This window comes from Pseudonaja textilis, chromosome 2 (genome assembly GCF_049901715.1).
Source record: "Pseudonaja textilis isolate UNSWEBS1 chromosome 2, rPseTex1.2, whole genome shotgun sequence".
Taxonomy (NCBI): Eukaryota; Metazoa; Chordata; class Lepidosauria; order Squamata; family Elapidae; genus Pseudonaja; species Pseudonaja textilis.
The window spans coordinates 90,911,418-90,927,013 of record NC_141991.1 but is presented as its reverse complement, the minus strand read 5'-3'; the positions used below and the strand labels follow the sequence as shown (position 1 = coordinate 90,927,013).

At 37.5% G+C, this 15,596-nt stretch overlaps 1 protein-coding gene across 1 annotated transcript in view; it reads right to left on the bottom strand.

Annotated features, from left to right (window-relative positions):
- The window catches only part of LOC113433659 (rho GTPase-activating protein 7-like), a 94,993-nt gene that overhangs the window by 41,759 nt on the left and 37,638 nt on the right, over positions 1-15,596 (bottom strand). The window lies entirely within an intron of this gene.

Here is a 15,596-nt window from a genome sequence, read left to right as displayed (position 1 = left end):
ATATCAGCATGGAAGGAAATATGCAGTAGGGTATTTCAAGTTTTTATCTTAGTCCCAGTACTCTTATAATAAATTAGATGAGGGGATAGTTGGGGAACTCGTCCAATTTGCAAACAACACCAAGCTAGGGAGAATTGCTAATACCATTTGTCCCTGATGGTGTAAGGTCTCCTGCCTTGGGCAGAGGATTGGACTTGGGTGGCCTTGGGCAGTGGGTTGGAGAAGACCTTCAAGTTCCCTTCCAGCCCTATATAACTATGATTCTGTACAAAGTTACATTGTGACTTGGCATTTTGTATCAAATCATGGCTTAATCAAGACATTAAACAAGTCGTGTTGTAGTATGCTGCATGAATCCATTCCTACCATCTTGTATTGTAGGAATATAGGCACAGTGACTCCAAAGAGCCACAAACAAAACTGCTTCCCAGACAAATAAAACTGCTTCCTGTTAGCAATGCAAGTAAAACTACTGATACCTGTCATTTTGCAAAAGCTAAAAAGTTCTGTGATGATAAAACAACTGGGTGCAGTTTTCTAGTTCCAAATAAGGGAACAACCGATAAGAACTCCATGGCCAACCTAAAAAGTGCCTTCACATCTCAAGACTGATTTTGACAGTGACATGCACATTGGTAACTAAGACCTTTTTATTTTAAAGAAAGATAACTAACTACAAAAGTTTGGAGGAAACAGTTGTGTTTAGTTATCATTTTGCTTACTGTTTCCAACCGATCTACAAAATATAGACACAAATTCCTGATGAATGGGCACATTTTAGGGATGGTTGTGTTTATCTTACACAGGTGAAACTCAAAAAATTAGAATATCATGCAAAAGTTCATTTATTTCAGTAATGCAACTTAAAAGGTGAAACTAATATATGAGATAGACTCATTACATGCAAAGCAAGATAGTTCAAGCCATGATTGAATGCCTCAATGCAGAGTGGCATGCGGAGTGGCATGGAAGCTATCAGCCTGTGGCACTGCTGAGGTGTTATGGAAGACCAGGATGCTTCAACAGTGGCCTTCAGCTCTTCTGCATTGTTCAGTCTCGTGTCTCTCATCTTTCTCTTGGCAATGCCCCATAGATTCTCTATGGGGTACAGGTCAGGCGAGTTCTCTGGCCAATCAAGCACAGTAATCCCACGGTCATTGAATCAGGTTTTGGTGCTTTTGGCAGTGTGGGCAGGTGCCAAGTCCTGCTGGAAAATGAAGTCAGCATCCCCATAAAACTCGTCTGCGGAAGGAAGCATGAAGTGCTCCAAAATCTCCTGGTAGACGGCTGCATTGACCCTGGACTTAATGAGCACAGTGGACCAACACCAGCAGATGACATGGCTCCCCAAATCAACACAGACTGTGGAAACTTCACACTAGACTTGCAGTGTGTGCCTCTCCATTCTTCCTCTAGACTCTGGGTCCTTGGTTTCCAAATGAGATGCAAAAGTTGCTCTCATCAGAAAAGAGGACTTTGGACCACTGAGCAACAGACCAGTTCTGTTTTTCTTTAGCCCAGGTAAGACGCTTCTGACGTTTGTTGTTCAGGAGTGGCTTGACGAGGAATATGACATTTGAAGCCCATGTCCAGGATCCATCTGTGTGTGGTGGCTCTTGATGCACTGACTCCAGCCTCAGTCCACTCCTTGTGAAAGTCCCCAACACCTTTGAATGACCTTTACCTGACAATCCTCTCCAGGCTGCGGTCATCCCTGCTGCTTGTGCACCTTTTTCTTCCACACTTTTCCCTTCCACATAAGTTTCTATTAATGTGCTTTGATACAGCACTTGGGGAACATCCAACTTCTTTTGCAACTACCTTTTGAGGCTTTCCCTCCTTATGGAGAGTGTCAATGATAGTTTTCTGCACAACTGCTAGGTCAGCAGTCTTACCCCTGATTGTGCTTCCTACTGAACCTGACTGAGAGGCCATTTCAAGGCTCAGGAACCCTTTGTAGATGTTATGGCTTAATTAGCTGATTAGAGTGGGACACTTTGAGCCTAGAATATTGAACCTTTTCACAATATTATAATTTTCTGAGATTGTGGATTTGGGGTTTTCATGAGCTGTAAGCCATAATATCTCAATTATGACACATCATGGCTTGAACTATCTTGCTTTGCATGTAATGAGTCTATCTCATATATTAGTTTCACCTTTTAAGTTGCATTACTGAAATAAATGAACTTTTGCACGATATTCTAATTTTTCGAGTTTCACCTGTATATATAACTTGGAGCCAAAGGTTAACAAAATGCAAACAAGTCTGACAATTTAAAATGAAAAAAATGCAAATGATAATTCACTTGCATAGTCATTTTTCCAGACTATGTATATTTACTAATTTCTACAGTGAGGCAACATGCAATGATCTTTTCTCAAGTCTGTTTGAACAGAACTGAAGAACTTTAAAGGCATTGTTGACAAAATGTACATTTTAGATGTACTTAAAAATGTTGAAGACTGAATTGTCTTTCTCTTAATTTGTGCATCATTTTTTCTTAAATACTGTCTCAGATTTAAAACTTTTCAATAGCACAATATTGCTGACAATTTCATTTATACAATTAATCACACTGTATGTGTTTGAAATTACCTTCAGTGGTCTTGTGGGAAAAATACATGTATACAAAATATAATTACCTCTTATTATCTGAAGATACAATTGTAGAAAATGAATCAATCAACAGTCTATACAAATTAATCATATATGAATATACATTTTTGTCTCCTGCAAAATATATGCTGAACAAAGTATTTGGAAGAAAACAGAAAGAAGAGATATAAGCTTTTACATGTTGTAATCAAGTATCCTAAATTAACTGGCTGAGACAGGCTTTCGTCTTTGCTTTCGTCTAGACAATCCCCAAAGCTTGATCAGTAGTAAATTTAAGTGTTTAGTTTTGCTTAACTGTGTACAATTTCTTCAAATAAGTTTCTTTGGTATTTATTGTTACAACACAATAACTTTATCCCTGAAGAAATATGCAAGTTGAATTCTTCCAGTAACACCAACATCTTCATTTTATATAGTTTGTTAAGGAAACAGGTTCCTAATGATGGGAAGCATATGGAATTGCTGTATTGTCACTCGCTCATTTATAGATGTATTTATTTATTTATTTAAAGCACTTATGCAGTTGCTGATCTTACATATTATAACCCCAGGAAGTTCACAGAGCAACAATAAAAATATGAAACTTTAAAAAACACACAACAAAAACAGCTGGTGCCTTAAAGGCAATATATTCCCACACATCCACATCCAACTGCACTTGGTGGCAGCCTCACTCTACCCCAATGCTATTGGAAAGACCAAGTTTTACAAGCAGGCTATGAAACTGGAGGGCTGACAGATCACAGGGAGAAGGTTATCCCACGGGGCAAAGGTTACCTTAGAGAAGACAGTCTTCCAAGGTTCTGGGAGATGACAGCATTTAAGAGAAGAGACTTACAGTAAACCCAGCCATACTGAGCATTTTGGTAGCAAGGTCAGATACTCTGTAAGTGAGCTAGTCCCACAAATCTCCTGGTTCAGGGAGATTCAGGGTTTTAAAGTTGATAACCAGTAACCTGAATTGCACCCATATGAGATTATGAGAAGTGAAGCATGTGTAATAGTGGCATCATATGTGCAAATTGTAGAACATTGAGAATTGTATGCAGTGCTAAATTCTGGACTAGCTGTAATTTCCAGATAATCTTCAAGGACAGCCCCAAGTAAAGCACACTGTAGTAATCTAACTGGGAAGTGATTAGAGCATGAATGGTTGTGAGTAAAGCCTTTTGTACTTTGCACATAAAATAAATCTATGTGAAGGCCCTCCTGGCTTCCACTGCTACCTCCTGGAGCAGGAGCTGCAAATCTTGGAGAACCCTAAGTTATTTACCAGTTCTATCCATCTGATGTACTTAGTCACTTCCAGCTGGCATGCAACTGTGACCAACATTGAGCAATGTTATCTGACCGATGTCGAGAATATTTTCTTAATCCTGTGCAGACTGAAGGAAAGAGAAAGGCATATAGTATGTGTGAGAGTGAAATGGTTGCACAAATCCGAAAGACCTCTTCTCATCCAAATGCATTCACTGGATGATCTCTTTACATCTTAGGTGACTGGATTATTTTTATGGGCCAAATCAATTGAAAGCCTCCCCCCCACCAAGGTATACCCATGACCATAATCATGATCAATGGTGGAAACTATAGGTCCTGATTCCTGTTTTATGTAAAAAAAAAAAAAAAATACCTGGGACCAGAGACATGCAATGTAAATTCTACTAATGAGCTATGATCCACCTGCAATGATGATTCCCATACGTATTTTCTTTCTTTAAAGAGAATAATGCAGAAGCCGGGACCTGCTTGTATCTCGTTCGGCAATTAATCTGTATCTTGCTTCCAAATAGCAATAGCAATAAGCGTTTAGACTTATATACCACTTTGCTTTATAGCCCTCTCAAAAAAGTTTACAGAATCAACATATTGACCCCAACAATCTGGGTCCTCATTTTACCCACCTCGGAAGGATGGAAGGTTGAGTCAACCTTGAGCCGGTGAGAATCAAACTGCCAGTAGTCAGCAGAATTAGGCTGCAATATTGCATTCTAATCATTGTACCACCACGGCTCCTACAATATTTGTATTCTCTGTTTTCTCTTCCCTAGCATGAATTGTGTTAGGCATACACAGATGCAATTCTATAAGTGTGCTAATAATAATAATCTAGCATTACAGCAAATGCTGCAGCTAAAGCAAAATAGACCAAATAAAAAGTAGACACACATTTTGGGATTCCCATATCCTTATTTGGATAAGAAAAACCATGCACGTGATCTCCAAACTGCTTATTTTAAACAAAACCCCAAACTATTTCAAAATTATAAAATAATATTTAAGTCTAAATAATAAGGCAAATAAGGACAACCCTATTGCTAAATCTGGTGTCCTAGCTCATACTCCACCCCTTATTTGTTTAATAAAACATACACTTTAAAACAAATCTTGGCTTACCATCTCTCTCCCAAAAGAAAGCTATCCTGCCTAGTCTGTATAAGATCCTGTCCAAGGATTGGATAAAATGAACACAAATGAATTGTGGGGAACAATAGGTTCTTTCTAAAGCACATGAATTCATCATGTAGACTAAGGTTGGGCAAATTTCCCTCTGTTATAGGGCCCAATTCCACAAGAATTATCGACTAAGTTGCTTGCCAGGGCCAAAACAAGCAGTAGACAATGCCAGAGGAAAAAGTGGGTGGGTCTATCTGTTTTTCTTTCCCCTTTATAACAGCCAAGATTTAGGCAGAGGTTTTATTTATCTATTTATCTTGCAAGTGCTGATTGCTCCTAGGTTTGCCACATTAATGAAACTATGGAGCATAATATTGTCATTCTGAAATGTTGATTTGAAATATGTTTTTGATTAAGATAATGAAGGGCGTACAATTTATTTTTTAAACAAATTCCTGAAAATTTAAAAAAACATTTTAGTAAGATGACTAGATATCAAGTCCAGCTGAGTAAAATGTGTAAATCACAACGCACCCCAAAATCTGTCACAAAACAGTTTGTTGCTATTGTATTTCTGTTGCTGATATCTAATTCATCAGTCTATTTTGATATTGATTATATATTTGATTTTAATCACTGATTTTCTATTAGAAGACTATGGTGATACAAGGACAGTTTAGAACCCAGATTCCTTAGGAAATGCTCTTACAAGACTGCTATTACTATAATAAGGGACTGCTTGGCAGTATTTTAAATCTGAAATGTCATTAAAGAGGGGAATATCATCACTCAACTAGGAATATAAACTAAATTTGAATAGGAAAGGAAATTAGAGACACAGAATTAAGCAAACAAGGAGCTCTTTAAGCATTTGGTGGATATTATGCTGAGATGCCAGTGTGGGATAATATATTTCATTGTCCATTTTGTGGGACCTTCTGTACAGCCTGCTCCAACAAAGCTCATGACTGTGCATTTAAGAAAAACAAAGCCAAGTAGAACAAAGTGTCACAAGTTTCATTTGGTCCTTCAAAAGAAAACACAACCCAAATAAGCATTGTACTGCTAGAATTTTTCACTGCTTTTGCATGTACTATAAATATAGTATTGTAATAATTAGTGTTCCTAGCTACCTTGAGGACTCTGTCCATGTATGTCTTCAGTTTGACATCAGTATCTGAGAAGCAAATAATACGATGATTTTAAGGCACTTTCATGTAGATGGTTAGAGCATCTTGTGTTGTTGAAGAGTATCAACACTGGCAAGATGTGGGACAGTGAAGAGTCGTCCCATACAGGGATATCAACAATATAGAAATGGCAGCCATGACTGGACAATCAGTACTTCTTCTTAATATATGGCATATATTTTGCACAAATGTACAAAGAGGCAGGGTTTTGATCACCCAGTCACTTGGTCCTACTATTTTGACATTGTTGACCCCTCTTTGCAGATACAAGATGGAATGTCATCATGCAAGCCCCACCAATTTGATGTGCACACCAACATCACACCAACAGTCAAACAAGATAGGAATTGCTTCTTTCATTCATCTTGTATAGCAAGCTATCTCAAACCGTTGAGTTTTATCCTCCAAGTTGCCAATCTTGAGCACCCTTCTGGTAGCTACTAATGATCAGCCTTCAGTATGCAGTTGTCAAGAACTGCAAGACTATATTTGTCTCATTTTTAAGTAGATAACTCCATTAATACATTGAGGGAATGATGAGGATGTTTGATCTCAAGAAAGTATTTAACAAAATACTTCAAAGCTTTTTGATTTGAGCAGACAAATTAAGAATAAATTGTATGAAAGTAATGAAGCCCAAAGATAATTGAAAAAAAAATGTCTTGGACAGTATTCATCAAAGGTTTCTCATCAAACTGGAGAAAGAAGTTAAATAGAATTTGATGTTGAATTGGGTATTCATCAAGGGAACGTAGAATATAAGCTTATCAGATCTGAAAATATAAAACTGTGTAAATATATTCTAAAAGAAGCAACATCCAAAATATATTTTTAAAGAAATAAGAAGTTAAAGAAGTAAGCATCATTTCAACAGAAATTATAATTTCTAGACCATATTCTAGTTTGTTGTATAATGCTCAGTCTGCTGTCTGTCATGTCAACCCTGAGCTACAAATATTGTCCTTTATTAAAATTTTACCTTTCCTTATAGGGATTGACTTAATAGGGATACTTATAAACCACTATAAGAAATCTTAAACAAAAGACATTTATGTAAATGTAAGGACCATCTATGAATGTCAATATCTTATACTCAAACGGAGCAAAAATGCAGAGCATACATTCTCAATAAACTAGGTATTTGAGAAAAGCACTGTTGCAATGACATGGAATTATAGGTAGCTAATTGCCCTCTCTTGCATATTTGGACTCTTACAAATATTTGGAATATTTCCTATGTAAAGTTGTTCTTCGTGTTCTTTTTAAGCAGAAGTATGTAAAGAAAGAGACTAAATTCTTTTAATAAAGCAAAAGTCTATGGAGATTCTCAATCGTTCAGGTCACAGTTGTCCCAAAGGAGCATTTTTCAAAGGCAACTGGAATTCCTTTGTTTTTCCTTGAAGATGTTTTGCTTCTCATCCAAGAAGCTGCAGTGTAGTGCAGTGAGACCAGTATAGTGCAATGAGATCTGTACATTGGAGAATAACACAGGAGAATAAAACCCATCAGGAAAACGTTCAGCAGTCCATCTGCATTTGAAAGACAAAGGCCACATTTTTGAAGACAACAAAGTCCACAATCTGGACAGAGAGGACCACTGGTTTGAAAGAAGAGTCAAAGGGGCCATCTACATTAAAATTGAATTGCCCTCTCTCATCAAAAGGGGGGGGGGATATGACACCACCTATATCCTGTTTATGATACAGTCCCTTCAGCAAAGTTGTATAAAGGTTCTTGGCTCATTTGCAATATTCAGGTGACCCTGAAGGCACAGATAAACCTCTAAGTGTCCTCAACCACTCACAAAGAGTGCCAATGACCAGATGACTGCAGGGTATATAAACTCTTCCATTCCCCACCATTCAGTCAGAACTGAAGAAGCTTCTTGGATGAGAAGCAAATCTTCTTCAAAGAAAGTCCAGGTGCCTCTTGAAAAAACACCTTTGGGTCAAAGGCAGGGCCTAGTGTTAACAGTTTTAATTCATTTTTAAATAGTCCTACTTTCCAACGAAACATGTTATTTTCTTTAAAATACTTGATTTAGAATTATGTGATGTCTTTCAACCCTTAAGACCCACTTGGTGCAATTATGTAATGTATAGCATAGCATCTGCTTTGGCAACTGAGCCCAGTGAAGGATCTGGACCATAGAGAAACTCAACAGAATTTTTTTCCTGCTTTCAAGTGTATCCCAACAGAAGTCAAATTATGCAAGTCTGCTTTCAATCTACATTACTGCCAGAAGCAGCATTGCCTACACCCCCTGAAACATGCCATCCCAGGGAGAGCCTGATCTAAGCTATGATAAGCTTTCCAACACATACTGTAACATCAAGTTGCTGTGCAAGTCTCACCACACCTTTAAACATTTTCTCAACCGATTTGGACATTTACCTGAGTTAACACATAAATCAGATTCACCAATATGTTTGGCAACAGTATCAGAAGGTTTTTCAGCAGATTAAAACACACACTCAATACACAGTGGACCTCTCTGTCTTTAGTCAAGTTACAAGTTTAAACAAGTTACATGTTACAAATGCTCCCAATCTTCCTATTAAAATGCCTATTGCTATGCTTGTCTCTCAGTGCTGCTGCTGGGTCCAAAGACACGCATTCCATATAGTTAGACAGAGTCATATTTATTATTGAAAGCCTAGCTCACACACAAAGACATCAGTTGTACAACTTTTTCACAGTAAAATACCACAGCAACCTCTGCTCGGGCTCCTTTCCTCTATATCTGAATTTTCCATAAACAGTCATGATGAAACTGTCCAGCAGCTATCTTCTTTGTTAGCATTCCATCTGTAAATCCTTGCAAACATCTCTGAATAACCTACATAATTTACTTTGCAATTCTCATTATAGATTGCTTTTCTACTGTGTGCCTAGAATTTGCACGCTACTGCTACCATCCCAATAGCCAGTTTGGTGTAGTGCACCAGGCTAGAAACAGAGAGATTGTGAGATGTAGTGCGGCATTGGGCACAAAGCCAGCTGGGTGACCTTGGGCCAGTCACTTTCTCTCAGTCCTAGAAAGAAGGCAATGACAAACCACTTCTGAAAAATGTTGCCAAGAAAACTGCAGGGATTTGGCCAGGTATCTCTGAGAATCAGACACAACTGAACAGTTTGGGGTGGGGGGACAGATCATAGGCCCTCAAAATTAAGCAGGATTGGTCTGGTTAATATTTTAGTAGAGAATCATTAGGAAATCTTAGGACTTTAGACAAAGCTGGGACTTTAAAAAAAACATATTTAAACTGTTCAGCAAACTTTGCATATTGTTGCCAAGAAAATGACATCAACCTGCCCACATAAAGTTACCAAAAAACAACCACAAGTTGAGGGTCATTAATATAAACTGCTTATCTTCTAGATAACTTCTCCTGAACTGTCAAGTCAGAATAAATCTTCCAAACATTTAACAAGAGACTTTTGCCAACTTATTCCTGGTCAGTTTGCAGTAATGAAACCATATAATATTGTACAAAAACAAATGCATCACACAGAAACAAATAGAAACTGGCAGTTAAATGCTGACACTCAAGATTACAAAGCTTTTTAAAGTCAGAGTTAGAAAAAGAGAGAGGGGAAAATAATATTTGTTTAATGTAAATAAGTAACATAACTGGGAACCCCATGAGAAAGAATTTCATAAACAGACCAAATTTTCAAAACTCTCTGCCTTTCTACAGATGTTTTCACGGGCAGGTAAAGAATAGGGAAGGCATTCTATTAGAAGCTCTGAATGCAGGTAACTGCCCTTTGCATTGGAATAATAAGGTTACCAGTACCATTCTTGCAGTTTCAGTAATGCTGTTTTTTTGCTTCAGTAGCCCCTTTGGTTTTATGTTTTCTTGAAAATAGTAGGAGATAAAGATACCATAAGGATAGGAGGCAGCAGGAATTTCAGGGTGCCATCACACTATCAGGTATTCCCTGGATTTTTGCACAAAGGCATTTATGCACAAACCTCCATGCTGTAACAAAATGAAAGGTTTTCTGTTGCTGTATGAAGTCCGGTGGCTCTTATAAGCTACTTAGTTATTTAGCCATGTGGCTTTATTGCATTTTGGAGCTGCCTGCAGCAGCAATGCTTTAACTTTTTCCAAGGTGACTTTTTTTAAAGGGGAAAACAAAACAAACAAACCTGCAGCTCTGCTATTCTCCTAAGCAGTACTACCACTTTCCTGTTTTCCATGTGTAAATTATGGAATTCCTGTATTTGGCTGCTTCTCTGAATTTTGCACTGGGAGAGCCCAGTACTGCCAGGGCTTAATACCAAGTCAGATGAATTTTTGGACACATTCTTCTGTAACCAACTAACATCCACTCCCACCTCCTGCACTTCCAAGTTAGAGTTTTATTTGCTTTGGATGAAATACACTTTTGAAGCCTCGCAAAGAAAACTCCTGCTTCGCATTGTGAAATCTGATGAGTCTTGACAGCATATGAAACAGCCCTTTGTTTTAGCAGTTAATATAAAAGCTGGCTCTAGGAGCCCCATTGTAAAACACCAATACATCATCTGTATGTCCCGTCTTCATTCCATAGAACAAAATGGTTGAGATATGCCAGCAGGCATGAATACCACTGGGTAAACAATATGGAGGGCAAGATATGTGCAAACAGTACAAACAACCAGACGTTTTCTGTGATGTACTGAACAATACAAGTACTTATGAAAGCAGCAAAATAAAATGGAAAGAAGGTACTAGATTGTTTTAAACTTGTGGAAAATACCAGCAGCAAAAGAGAAAAAAAGGGAAAACTAGTTTTATCTTAGGAGATAATAAAAGGATATAAGACACTTCCTTTTGGTAGAAAATAATGGAGGGACAAACTTTATGAGGTTTGAAACAAAAGTAAAATTGGCATAAGCAGTCTTTTGGAATTTTAATACAGTTTAGAATTAATACAAAGAAACTGGGCTTTTATGTGAAGGCTTTGTGTCTGCTGAAAATCAGTTCACAGCACCAACTTTTCCATTCTTTATGGTTTTATAGTGGGTTATTTGTAACCAAGACAAAATTGATTTTCATGAATAACCACTAAATAACTTGATATGTCCTGCTTTGGGTAGGAAAATCCAACTCTCAGTGCCTACACTCAAGACAACTATTACTCTGGTCTCAAAAAAGCATCAGTATCTTGTTCCTGATGCCTATCTATTCTATACACAATGTCCAGAACCTTTTCCACACAGTCCTGTTACCTCAGCAACAGGCGGCCATAGGACCAACTGTTGGAAAAAAACAGACAGTTGCAAAAGTGCCTTCTTGAGAATGGGAAGCATGGTATTACAGTGGTTCTCCTCCTTTGTCTTAGGCCAGTTGCAACCAGTGGTTGGTGGCAGAGGAGACAATAGGTCAATCCCAAGGCTCCTGCTTTTGAGTGGGGTTCTACACTCTCCTCGCTCCTATTTAACATCCATGTGAAGCTGCTGGGTGAGATAATCTGACAACACAAGATCAGTATTTTGATGATACCCAGGTATACGTCTCTTCTCTTGACTGACCAGGTTATATTGTCAAGATTCTTTCCCAGCATAGTAACTGAAATGATGGAGAATATAGTCCGTCAAAAGTATGGGAAGACCAAGTGGCTATGGGTTTTAAAGCCCCCATAATCCAGATATTTCTTTCTTTCTTTTTTTCCCCAAAAATTTTATTAATTTTTAAAAAACGAACATACAAATCAAACACAAAACATGAAAACATAAAACATCTTTTTTGAAAGCAGCTTGATCCTGGGTTACATCTCTTCATACAGACATAAATTCAAGTTCATGTTCACTTTTATAAACCATTCCATATCTTATTACCATTCTACATTTTCTATATAGCTTCTCCCCTCTTTTCACTCTCTTAATTCTATTTTATTTATTTCATCTCAATTTAAATCATTATACTTATATCCTTTTGTTTGTGCTGTTTCAACTGTCCATTATCTTTTCTCATTAACACAAAATTTCTCCTGTAATCACTGATTGGAGTATGACGCCTTTATCTCTTTCCCCTAAATTTAACACTTAATATAATACATAACTTTCATTCGGATTCTGCATAGTACATTCTAAAGCTACACACTATATTTTAAGAAAAGAAAAAATTATAAATATATAATATAATTAAAACAACAATCCATACCAATTGAACTCTATCTTTAAAATTAATGTTCATTTAAATCTTATACACTTTACACATTCCTTTTCAAATAGATATCATGCTTCTATGGCAACCCTTATCATTTCCCTTATATTTTAAAACATTATGTAATTAAAATGTTCCCATTCCTTCTTAATTCAATTCTCTCATATTTCATTTCATTTATTTTGTTCAAAAAAGAAAAAGTTTCACTAAATTACATTGAATATTTTATCCCATTTTATAATCATATGTTGTTCCAATTTTCTAACATTATTTCTAATACAAATACAACAATACAGTCTTATGTACCTTTGCAGAATCTCTTTTTCAGTTATATTTTTACCCATTATCTCTAAATAAATCCTGTTTCTTTACATCTTGTTTCAAACCTTTGTAGCTTCTGTTCCCTTCCTTCCTCCCTTGCTTCTTCACTCTGCCCTTTTTACCCCCTTGTCTCTCCATCTCCATTTCCCTCTTCTGTATTCCTCTTTTCTGTTGCTTTCTGACATTATATCCACTTTTCACCTTATTTTTCCCTTCTTTGGTTGTTTTTTTAGATCTTAAATTCTCCATTCTCTTTCCCCTCTTTCCCCTTTCTTCCCCAGATAAAGTTACTTGTTCATTAAAAATGGCTTCTTCTTTGTCCCAATCTTCTTGTTCTTGTAGTTTGTCATAAGTAGAGATCACCATTTCTAAAAAATGAAAAACGGAGCCAAAGGAGCCCTTCCCTTCTTGTTCCTCTTCTTTATATTTTTTAAATTCCATTTTCAGTTCATCCACAAGTGATGCCATTGTAAAAAAAAATTTAAACAACCACCCAAGTATTTTTAATCATTGAAATATAATTTCCAAAAGTCCCAAAGTCACCAAGCAGTCCAAATACACACGAGCTCTTTAATTTAACACTTTCCTCTTTTTTCACTTTCTCTTCCTGGGGTTACAATTCAGTTACAAAGTTCCAATTTAAATGTATCTTTTAGAAGTCTTGTTACAATTTAACTTTCGATTCTTTTAAATTCCAAGCAGTCTCCTCCAGCCAAATCTTACTCTTTATTTTTTTCCTCTCCCTTCCCACTTACAGCGAAAAAAAGATTTTTCAGTGTTAGAAATCTTTATTGTCCCCTTGGCTTTGATTTTTAGTTTAATTACCTGCTGATACCAAAGTGGGTTTTTCCAATTTCTCATTCATCTGCTGTCACCATAAGGAAGGAGAGTGAGAAAAAACAAACTTTCCCTTTTCACTTTCATTCACTGCTTCCAGATTTTCCTTGGGAAAGATAAATCTTTTATTAAAATTTAAATTCCAGGATATCTGGAATATTGCTTCTTATCCTGGTCAGCCAAAACTTTCACTTCTTAGCTTCCTCCTGCACATTCTTTTCCGGATGAGTGCTTCTTTGAGGCAGCCATTTCTGACCGCCGCTCTACCGCCTTCAGAAAAGGGCATTAAGCCAGCTGAGGAGGGGAGGTGCGGCTCCCCTCAAAACCCTGCCAGGTCTCCCCTGTCTTTGGCCACCTCTATGGGGTGGCTTTAGCCCCAAAGCCGGCTGGCTCGGGGCACTCCAGCAGCAAGCGCAAGCAGAAACTGTGCACGATGGCAGATTCCTGCTGCCACCGAAGCCCAGCAAACCGGAAGTCTCCAGATATTTCTTTTTTTAAACTCTGCACAGAGGTATATTTAGAGGCATCACCTTGCTGACAAAGCTATGGTTTTGTCCCAGTAGTAATGTATGGCTATGAGAGTTGGACCACAAGGAACTAAAGAATTGATACTTTTGAATTGTGGTGTTGGAGAAGACTCTTGAGAGTCCCTTGGATTTCAAGGAGTTCAAATCAATCAATCAATCCTATAGGAAACCAACCCTGACTGTTATTTGGTAGGACAGATATTGAAGCTAAAGCACAAATACTTTGGCCACCAAATGAGAAGAAATGACTCATCGGAAAAGACCCAAGATGTTGGGAAAGATTGAAGACAAAAGGAGAAGAGAATGGCAGAGGATGAGATGGCTAGATAGTGTCATCGATGCAATAAAATGAATTTGGGTAAACTGTGAGAGATGGTGGAGAGCATAGACCCTGGAGTTCTTTGGTCCTTGGGATTGCAAAGAGTTGGACACAACTTGGAGACTTAAAAACAACAAGAAGAGGTGTACTTCCTCTATCAGTCTTGCCAAGTCCTCATGGACTCATGATCCCTGCTTAAAATATAGCTGGCAATAAAGTTATGAAATTCTTTGAATAGCTTTTTATTGTACACTACTGCATCTGTTCCAGGGGGGCTTACAACGACTCATGCCTTAGTTACCTCCCATATGGATTCCTGTAATGCACTCTACTTGGTTGTTTGAGTTGTGCCCAATTTCACAAACTTTTTTGAAACACTTATTAAGCAGATCACCATGGTTGCTAAGTGATTCATTGGTCATTAAGCAAATCCAGCTTCCCCCATTGGCTTTGCTTGTCAAAAGCTCTTTGAATTGGAAATGTCTGGAAATGTTGTAAATATATGCCCATCGCCAAATGCCCCAATTTGGATCATATGATCACAGGAATGTTGCAATGATTGTAAGCATGAAGAACAGCCATAACTTACTTTTTTCAGCACTGTAGTAGCTTTGAATGGTCACTAAATGAATGGTCATAAGTAAAGAACTATCTCTATACATATATAGCATGATTGAACTAAGAGCCACACTGACTTCCAGTGGGTTTCTGGGTGTGATTCAGAGTGCTGGTTATCACTACAAAACCCTACATGATGTAGGGCTAAACTCTTTATAGGACTACAAGTCTCCTTTCATTTCTGCTTTCCCCACCAGATTTACCAATAAAGGGTTCAGGTCACCTTCATCAAACAGTATCATTTTGTTGGATCCAAGAGTTATGCTGTTCTGTGGCAATGCCTGTCCTGTGAAACAACATACCTCAGGAGATCCAAACATTCTCAATCCTGTTAGCATTTTACAAGGCACTGAAGAGATAGCTGTTCATCCAGGATCAGGAGCTTAAGTGATTTCTGGTGGTTAATATTGTTTTCTTATTGGTTGGAATAGATGTTTATGACTTTGAAAATTATAGTTTGGATTGCTTAAACATTTGTTATTAACTTTGCATATTACTAGAGTCACTTGTGAGATGGACAGCCAAATACATTGAATGTATGTGTATAGCAAAACAACCAATCACTCCCAGTTTGCTGGAAAGATGATCACTTTGCTGTCGGGAAGCAAT